Raw genomic sequence first — 10,614 nt, forward strand, 5'->3', positions numbered from 1 at the left:
TTTAATCACAAGAATATCTCCAAAAATATAATATAATTCATTCTCTACAATTTAATTTATTCCTAAAACACTCCCAAAAATCTGATATAATTAAATACTATAATTTAATCGATTAAATTTTTAAAACAACCTACATAATTTGTACTCCTCACCTTAGCCTCGGAGTGTTATCTAGAAAGCCCAATTCAAAATTCCGCTTTGGTCAAATTGATGAGGATTGATGTTAGGCCCTAGAAATGGCGTTTGATCGTCAATTAGGCTAAAAATTTGAGAGAAATTGAGGAGAAAGAGTGAGTTTACCTTACCCCAAGAGTGGTGCTTACAACGCTCCTATGAAAAATCCATCCCGATTAAATTGACGGTGGCGGAAAATGGAACCCAGCAGTATTTTTTGTTTTCTGATCGGATGAATATTTGGTGAGAAAATGAGGAGAGAGAGAAAGAGAGAGAGGGAAGGCGGAGGAGAGATACGAGAGCAGGAGAGAGAAAGAGAGCATCGCCTAAATCCAATTGAAATGTCTTGTGCTTCCTAAGAGATTGAAAAATTCAATCTTCTAAAGGAAGCTTTACTTCCTTATATATATATATATAGGTTATAATATTATTACTTTGTTTTATTATATTACTTACATATATATATATATATATATATAAATACTTATCCTTACTTATCCTTATATATATTTATGCATATATATATATATATATATATATAACCATCATATTACTTAATTTAATTAATTCAATTTAATAATATTTAATTAATTAATAATTAATCTTAAAAAAATTTACGAGTTACTACATTGACTTTGTAAATGAAGAATATATAGTGGTCCTTTTCTATTTCATCTTAATTTCTTGAGCTGCTAAGACCTTATGCCCGTTTTGTACTTGACCCTGGTTTTCTTTTTGGCCTAGATCTCAAGTTTTTCAAGAAAGGCAACCAATGGAATTTCCTGAGGTTGCCTTCTCTATCTCAACGATGATGAAGACTACTCATCAAGGGTATTTCTAAATTTACTAGTGAAAAGGATAACTCAAATAAATCTTTAGGAGTTAAAAAAAATAATTTTTTCAAAAAGGATTCGGGTTCTTCCTCTAAATCCCTCAAACAAAATATGCTCATATTGTGAAAGAAAAGGGCACATTCATTACATTTGCCCATTTTGAGGTGCTAGAGACAAAGATAGGAAGCTAGTATGGGTTGTCAAGAAAACAAACCCCTTAGGACCCAAGGAAGAATGTGTAACGAAAAGAATTACATAATTTTTAGAATTGTTGTTCCTTAGATCTTATGATTAGTTAATTATTAAGAATTAAAAAGATTCAACCATACCTAAATGAAAAGGGGTAGTGATGACAAAATGAACCTACATAGTGCTTGGATAGTGGATAGTACTTAAGAAGTCAAATCCTAGTATATGCATTTACTATACTAAGGACTTTAGAGAATTAAGCCAATATAAGAAATTTAAATGATAAATGCAATATGATCTTTTAATTGTATATATCATTACTGATTGGTTAATATATGAAAGTATTGGCTATAGCTCAAGGAATGTGATAGCATGCTAGCTTAGGACTAGAAAGGAATGAAAAAGCATCTGCTTTAATGGGACATTTGTCTCCACATAAATCTATATCATTCCTCCAAAATGTCAAAAGTAAAGGTTAAGCGCTTAACTAGCCCTTGAATGACATAGATCGTCTACTCATGAATAAAATCTCATAAGCATGCTCTAGAAAATCCACTTCCGATAAACAAAGGTGTTTTTCTTAGTTAGACATTTCTAAATGCTTTATGCGTGTTTAATAGGAATATCAAATGTTTAACATATCCTGTCCATCACACAAAATTGAGTTTTAGGGAATTAATCAGAGTACTGTGTACCATCCAACCCTAAACTCATGTTAGAATATTAATCCTTGATCAAAATTTAGTCATCACTTATAAACAATGTGTTAAAATCTGCTAGTGAAATCTTCTCAAACCTAGTCATAAGCACAAATTATCATAATCAATTCTTAATCTGTTAGTGCTTATTAAAATGCATCCTACTATGATCAAAAAGGGATTCAAGGTTTTCAATAAGTCAAAATAAAATATTCCCTCTGTGCTTAATCTATTAAAAATTCCCTAATTATTGCAAAACCTTCTTTTCCATGGAAACATTTTACCAAATATTGATTATATTCGGTAAAGAATTATCCTTTCATTATTTCGTATTTTTGCTCAAAGTTGTGAATATATTCAAAGGATACCTTCCAATAGTGATAAATCAGGAGAAAAAGTTTCCTCTCACCAAGAGCATTGTTTAAGAAAGATTCGTATACTCTTAAATGTTCATTGCCTAAATAGTTAGGACATACTTATTATGCTTAATCCACAAGCATAAAAATATTATGCTTATTTTGAAAATGTCCACTTATCATTACTTTGGAATTACATTCTAAATTGAAAAATAGCTCTTGGGCTATACTTAACCTATTAAGCATCCCCTACCAAGGAATACATGACTCATCATTTGGATGCTAATTAGGAAAGCTATACCAAAATAATTCAGAAAGAGGTTATCTTAACGTAGGACTACCCTAAGGATCAAATACTTAGTAAATCTTTACATAGGGTAAATCCTCGCTCTTCACTGTAAAAAGCATATGTAATCATCCTACTCTCATATCACAAGAAAAATCTTATTATATTTTTTTTAATGATGCAATGTTGGGATCTCTAAATGAAAATTCATGCTTATCTAAGAAACCCCTACTCAACCATGAACTTCAAAGTGTTTGTGAAATGCAATTTGGTTTCTAGCTTTCACAACATATGATTGAGTTTAAAAGAAAAATCTCTTCTGAATACTCTTATTGATTTAATTATTAAGTTATTCTTTGTATAAGAGTATTTATTCATATTCCCTTATAAGCTCTTAACCCATGTTCAATCTATTAGAGCTTCGTATTATTAAAATGGCATTGTTGTCCACAACCAAGGTAGGTTGGTTACACTAGGTTTCAACCAAGAAGAAGGTATCAATTTCAAAGAAACCCATGCACTAATAGCTATTTTGGAAAGCCATTTGAAATTTCAGCATTCACATGCAAAAAGAATGATTTTAGATTTTTAAAAAAGGAAATAATTTGAAGTAAATCAAGCTTATCAAATGTTAAGGAAAGTGTTTGAAGAGATTTGGTTTATTACCTTAAGTATTCCAAGCTAAATCTAAGTTATCGGAAAAGTTTAGGACATTCGGGCGAGTGAACGACTTGTCCAGTTGACCAAATCCATTATGACTTCAGAAATTGGTCCTTCTTTCTTTATTTCCTCAACTCCAACGAATCAATCGAACACTGAAATCTTAATATTATGTTGCTAAATTTGAGGAAATTAGGCAAAAGAAAACAAATGAGGTGATTAAATTTAGAAAGTCTTACCAAGGATTACAAGAGTTAGTTATTATTGGACTAACATGGAGACTGTTTGCATTGATTATATAAGAAAGTGTTGGTTAAATGCAAATAATGATAAGACTCCTTTTAATGATAGGGACAACTGAATGCTAAATAAAGTTTAAAAAAATGGAGATATTATTTTTGTAATGATTCGAAAAATAATGGTATTTAAATAATAAAGAGGGAGGGAAATGGAATCAGTAACAGAAGGAGGCAGGTGACGTCATTGACGATGTTGCACTTTGGAGGAAATAACCCAAGAAATTTTCCAAGCCTCGTCGATGAGGTGACGTGGCTCGTCGATGAATCCCGCAGCATAAATAGTGCTTAAACTTAGTTTTTACACAAAAATTTCAGCGAAGACTCTCTCTCTCCTCTCTCTACAGTCCCTCTCTCATTTTTATTTGATTTCGGTCCCATTAGCCACCGGATTGACGATCTAAGGCCACCACGACGCTCCTGGGGAAGTTCTCTCCAAGTCTACTGGAGCGGATCGTCGGTGGGACGAAGTTAGATTTCATCCCAAATTAAGGATAATGTCTTTTAAGCAAAATTTGGTTTAGTAGCAGTTGTAGGAAATGTAGTTGACGTAGAAATAATGATATTTTGTTCTAGGATTTATGATTTTCAGAGTGTTGAGTGGAGAACCCTGCGGGTGTAGGACCCGCTACAGTAGGGGGATTTTAGCAGAAAACAAGTAAGGGAAATATGCTATGCTAGGCAAATTTAGTATGATTTTCAGTATAGTATATATATTTATACCAGATTATTATTCACAACAGGAATAAATACAGTTTATCGATTATATATAATATGTTTTAAATTACTGTGCGGCTTGAGAATATGAATATAGTATAGAGACATACTTTATAATATTTTTCAGAGTTATATTTTACAGAATATACAGACAGAGGAAGTATTTAGTAATTATAGAATACTATGATTATATAGTTAATGGAGTAGAGGCTGAGTTAGAATTATGGAGAGAAGTTTTGGAATCTAGAGGCTTTAAGATAAGTAGAAATAAAAAAAAATATATGAAATGTAATTTCAGTAATGATAGGAGGAATATTGGAGACAAAGTTAAACTTGATGATGAAGAAATAAATAGCACTTGTAGATTTCGATACCTTGGATCTATTATGCAAGCTAAAGGAGAAATTGAAGATGATGTAATGCATAGAGTTAAAGCAGGTTGGGTAAAATGGAGAAGTTCTTCAAGTGTTCTATGTGATCGTAGAATACCCTTAAAATTGAAAGGGAAGTTTTATAGGACAGTTATAAGATCAGCTATGCTATATGGATCAGAATGTTGGGCGACGAAGAAACATAATATCCAAAAAGTAAAAGTTGCCGAGATGAGGATGCTTAGATGGATGAGTGGTATAACATTGAAAGATAAATTAAGGAATGAACATATTCGTGGTAAGTTAGGTGTAGCTGTAACGTCCCTCAATTTCTTAACATAAAATATCACATAATAAATAAAATGGTCAACCCGAACCCGTGGGTAGCGGGGACACCTGTCATACACAGCGGAAAACCTAGCAGCAGTACACATAAAATCTCAAACATCCAGTCATAAAATATAATACCAGAGCATTCTATACATCCTCACATACATCCAAATATCTCTAGGGTCAAACACAAAATAACTCTAACCCTAGTACAAAATCTTACCCTCCTCACGGGATAATCTCACTAATCTCAACGGCGGCCTTGACCCGCCGGTCTCTCAGGGACTCCTGAAAAATGTAATAATATTGGGGGTGAGACACTTCTCAGTAAGGGAAAATAAACTAAATACAGCTGTGTGGCAACATGAATATTTAATGCATTTATACGTATATAGTACATTTCATAATTCCATAAACATCATCATATCGTACTGGTTAAACATATATTTTCACATCTGTTAATAATTCATATCATACATAAAATCAGTTGTTATAACTGTAGTACTAAAAATAAACACAGGATGACTAGCTAGCTGGTGTCATGTATTATCCCCCATGACGGGTTGTGCAGCCCGAAGGCGGGACCCGACAATGGCTGGCCGACCACTGCCGAATCAAATATGTCTATAAGTACGATGAGCCCGCCACACCCTGGTCCGGACTGCCAGGTGGACGTCCACACTCTACTGAAAGCCACATCGACTATCCATCTCCCATCCCCTCGTGGGACGGTAGCACTAATAAGGCCTCGTGCCAAAATGAACCCATAGCTACGGTACCGAGCTCCTGGTCTGAACTAAACTAACATCCTGGTTATGAAAACATATAATACATGATCATACATAACATCATTACGGCCTCGTGCCGAAAACATAGATACGGCCTCGCGCCGAAATCATACATATGGCCTCGCGCCAAAATCATAGTAAATATGGTCTCGCGCCAATAATATAAATATGGCCTCATGCCGATAGCATAGATTCAGCCTCGTGCCGATAACATAAATATATGGCCTCGCGCCAATAACATATATACGGCCTCGTGCCGATAACATAAATATATATATACTGAAAATACATCATTAATCACAACATAACTCATATTTCCATAAATGCTTGGTTCGTAAAATCTTTCACATCATGATACATTTCACATAAAATAATATTCATGCCACACATATGCTGTTAAAAGTCATACTTCATATTCTAAAAACGTGAATTATTTACATCTCATACATACATATACATTTTAATCATCATAGCAGTATTTTTCCCAATCGTACATTTCATGCGTAATACACAATATAACATATGCTTTTCTGAAAATAAATTTACTCATAATCAATAATAATTTGTATGAAAAATTACTGCTTTAGTTTATTCCCTTACCTGACTATTGAGAAATTCCTTAGGACCCAAAATTTCACGCCCTTGGCGCCCGAAATTTAATTCCTGCAATTTACATTTTTCCCCAGATTAATTAATCTATTTCTCCAAAATAATACTCATCTAGCCTTCCTTAGGCTCCATATACCTCAAATTAATATTTAAACTATTATTTAATATCCCTACTTAATTTTTCAAATTTTGCCTGCGGGTCCCAAAATTACACCCGCGGCGCTCACCCTAGCCCTAAATTTCGGAAATCCTATTTCAGTCGCAGATGCTTAATATTTTAGCATTTCTAAATTAATGCTAATTAATTAAAAATAAGCCCCTTAATAATCGTCGCACCCCAAATTTGGAGTTTTGGCCCGACAGCCCCATGAGAATTCCGCCCCACTAGACTTGTAGAGAATCATCCCTAGATTCTCGTGGTGGTGTCCGTTCGTCAATTGGGCTTATATTTTGCAAGAAATTAAAGAAAAAGGGGAAAATGGCTTACCCCAGGGAATATGCCTACGTCGCTCCTACCACCGATCCGCTCCGGTAAAAATGACGGCAGCAGTAAATGGAGTCCAGTGGTATCTTCGGATTTTCGATCGGGCGAAAATCCGTCACGAAATCGAGGAGAGAGGGAGAGAGAATGAGAGTTCACGTTGCAGGAGAAATAGAAAAAAAGAAAAGAAAAGACAAGAAAGAAGAAGAAGAAAGATGGGGGTCCTGACGCAGATCCTGCACAAAGGAAAGAAAGAAAAGTTTCTTTCCTTCCTTCAGGAATGATCCTGAAGGGAGGATATAATAATAATAATAATAATAATAATAATAATAATAATAATAATAATAATAACATATATATATTTAATTAATATTAATAATAATATATTTTATTAATAAAATAAAAATAAATTTTAATTAATTAATTTTTTTTTCTTTTTCTTTTAAATCTGATTAGTTAATTAGTTAATTAATTAAAAATTTAATTATTTATTTATTTATTTTTTTTTTAATTTTTTTATTTTTTTATTTTTTGAAATTAATCCACTAATTTTTTTTATATCTCTGTTTTTTTGGAGTTTTTACATTCTTCCCTCCTTATAAAAATTTCGTCCTCGAAATTTGCCATTCCCCTATTTTCCTTTCTTAGTGAAAATACTTTCAATTTTTATTGATTACCCTCACTTATGGCGGAGGAATACCGTGGTTACAATGAGGGCTCTGGGAGATTACAACTAGTCAAAATTCTCCCAAAACCATTCATGTTTCAAAACTAAAAACTTTATCTATCTTATGTTACACTATACAAATAAAAACTACAACAATATTCCATTCACTTAACTGGCTCAACTCTAACTCCACTGAATAAGTGCGGATATCTCTAGCGCATCTGATCCTCTAGTTCCCAAGAAGCCTCCTCAATGGCATGGTTGCGCCACAGAACTTTTACCAGTGGAATCTTCTTCGTGCGTAGCTCCTGTTCCTTCCAGTCAAGAATCTGCACTGGCACTTCCTCGTAAACTAAAGTATCGCTCAATTCCAGTGCTTCATATCTAATCACATGAGAAGGGTCTGGGACGTATTTCCTCAACATAGAAACGTGGAATACGTCATGGATCCTAGATAGGACCGGTGGTAATGCCAAACGATAGGCAACTGAACCCACTCTCTCAAGAATCTCGAATGGTCCAATATACCTAGGGCTCAGCTTACTCTTCCTCCCGAACCTCATAACACCCTTCAGCGGTGCCACCTTCAGGAACACGAGATCTCCTGTGTCAAACTCCAATTCTCGCCGACGAGTATCAGCATAACTTTTCTGCCGGCTCTGCGCTGTCCTGATCCTGTCTCTGATGAGTCTGACTTTATCCTCAGTCTGCTGTATCAGCTCTGGCCCCAATACCTGTCTCTCACCAACCTCATCCCAGTACAATGGGGATCGACACCTCCTGCCATACAGTGCCTCATATGGTGCCATCCCAATGCTGGCCTGGTAGCTGTTGTTATACGCAAACTCAACTAATGGCAAATACTGCATCCAACGACCTCCAAAATCCAGCACACATGCTCGCAGCATATCCTCCAAAATCTGTATCGTCCTCTCTGTCTGTCCATCTGTCTGAGGATGAAAAGCTGTGCTGAATGACAACTGAGAACCCATGGCCCCTTGCAGACTCTTCCAAAAACGAGATGTAAACCGTGGGTCTCTATCTGAAACTATGGACACTGGGACGCCGTGGAGTCTAACTATCTCCTGGATGTATAACTCAGCCAATCTGTCCATGGAGTAGCTAACTCTGATCGGCAAAAAGTGGGCAGTCTTCGTCAATCGATCCACCACTACCCAAATAGCGTCCTGTCCATGCAATGCTGGCGGTAATCCTGAGACGAAATCCATCGCTATATGCTCCCACTTCCACTTAGGAATGTGGAGTGGCTGCAACGATCCCGCCGGTCTCTGATGCTCAGCCTTCACTTGCTGGCACGTCAAACACTGACCCACAAACTGAGCTATCTCCCTCTTCATGTTGCTCCACCAGAAGGAATCTCGGAGATCCCTGTACATTTTAGTGCTACCCGGATGTACAGTATATAGGGATCGATGTGCTTCCTCCAGAATGACCTTCTTGATCTCAGGATCGGCAGGAACACATAACCTGGTATGGAACCTCAGAGCTCCATCATCTGAAATGCTGAACTCTGGTTCCTGACCATCCTGTACCTTTCGCATAAGCTCTACTAGTTCTGCATCATTCCTCTGAGCTGCTTTAATCCTCTCCTGTAGAGTCGGCTGCAAAACCAAGTCAGCAATGAACACCTGGTGATCGCCCTCTACCAGCTCCACACCAAGCCTCTCCACATCCATCTGAATCGGATACTGAATCTCCCTTGCAGATACAGATGATTCCACTGATTTCCGACTCAAAGCATCAGCAACCACATTAGCCTTTCCCGGGTGGTAGCTAATAGTGCAGTCGTAATCCTTTATTAGCTCCAACCATCTCCTCTGCCTCATATTCAATTCCTTCTGCGTGAAGAAATACTTTAAACTCTTATGGTCAGTAAATATCTCACACCTACCCCCATATAGATAATGCCTCCAAATCTTCAGCGCGTAAACAACCGCCACCAACTCCAGATCGTGGGTAGGGTAGTTCTTCTCATATTCTTTCAACTGTCGTGAGGCATAGGCTATCACTCTCCCTCGCTGCATCAACACGCTATTTGGGTAGTGGTGGATCGGTTGACGAAGACTGCCCACTTTTTGCCGATTAGAGTTAACTACTCCATGGACAGATTGGCTGAGTTATACATCCAGGAGATAGTTAGACTCCACGGCGTCCCAGTGTCCATAGTTTCAGATAGAGACCCACGGTTTACATCTCGTTTTTGGAAGAGTCTGCTAGGGGCCATGGGTTCTCAGTTGTCGTTCAGCACAGCTTTTCATCCTCAGACAGATGGACAAACAGAGAGGACGATATAGATTTTAGAGGATATGCTACGAGCATGTGTGCTGGATTTTGGAGGTCGTTGGATGCAGTATTTGCCACTGGTTGAGTTTGCGTATAACAACAGCTACCAGGCCAGCATTGGGATGGCACCATATGAGGCACTGTATGGCAGGAGGTGTTGATCCCCGTTGTACTGGGATGAGGTTGGAGAGAGATAGGTATTGGGGCCGGAGTTGATACAGCAGACTCAGGATAAAGTCAGACTCATCAGAGACAGGATTAGGACAGCGCAGAGCTGGCAGAGGAGTTATGCTGATACTCGTCGGCGAGAATTGGAGTTTGACACAGGAGATCACGTGTTCCTGAAAGTGGCACCGTTGAAAGGTGTTATGAGGTTCGGGAGGAAGGGTAAGCTGAGCCCTAGGTATATTGGACCATTCGAGATTCTTGAGAGAGTGGGTCCAGTTGCCTATCGTTTGGCATTACCACCGGTCCTATCTAGGATCTATGATGTATTCCACGTTTCTATGCTGAGGAAATACGTCCCAGACCCCTCCCATGTGATTAGATATGAAGCACTGGAGTTGGGTGATACTTTAGCTTATGAGGAAGTGCCAGTGCAGATTCTTGACTGGAAGGAACAGGAGTTACGAACGAAGAAGATTCCACTGGTAAAAGTTCTGTGGCGCAACCATGCCATTGAGGAGGCTTCTTGGGAACTAGAGGATCAAATGCGCCAGAGATATCCGCACTTATTCAGTGGAGTTTAGAGCTGAGTCAGTCAAGTGAATGGAATAGTGTTGTAGTTTTTATTTGTATAGTGTAGCATAAGATAGATAAAGTTTTTAGTTTTGAAACATGAATGGTTTTGGGAGA

The sequence above is a fragment of the Malania oleifera genome, chromosome 3 (assembly GCF_029873635.1).
Source record: "Malania oleifera isolate guangnan ecotype guangnan chromosome 3, ASM2987363v1, whole genome shotgun sequence".
NCBI lineage: Eukaryota > Viridiplantae > Streptophyta > Magnoliopsida > Santalales > Ximeniaceae > Malania > Malania oleifera.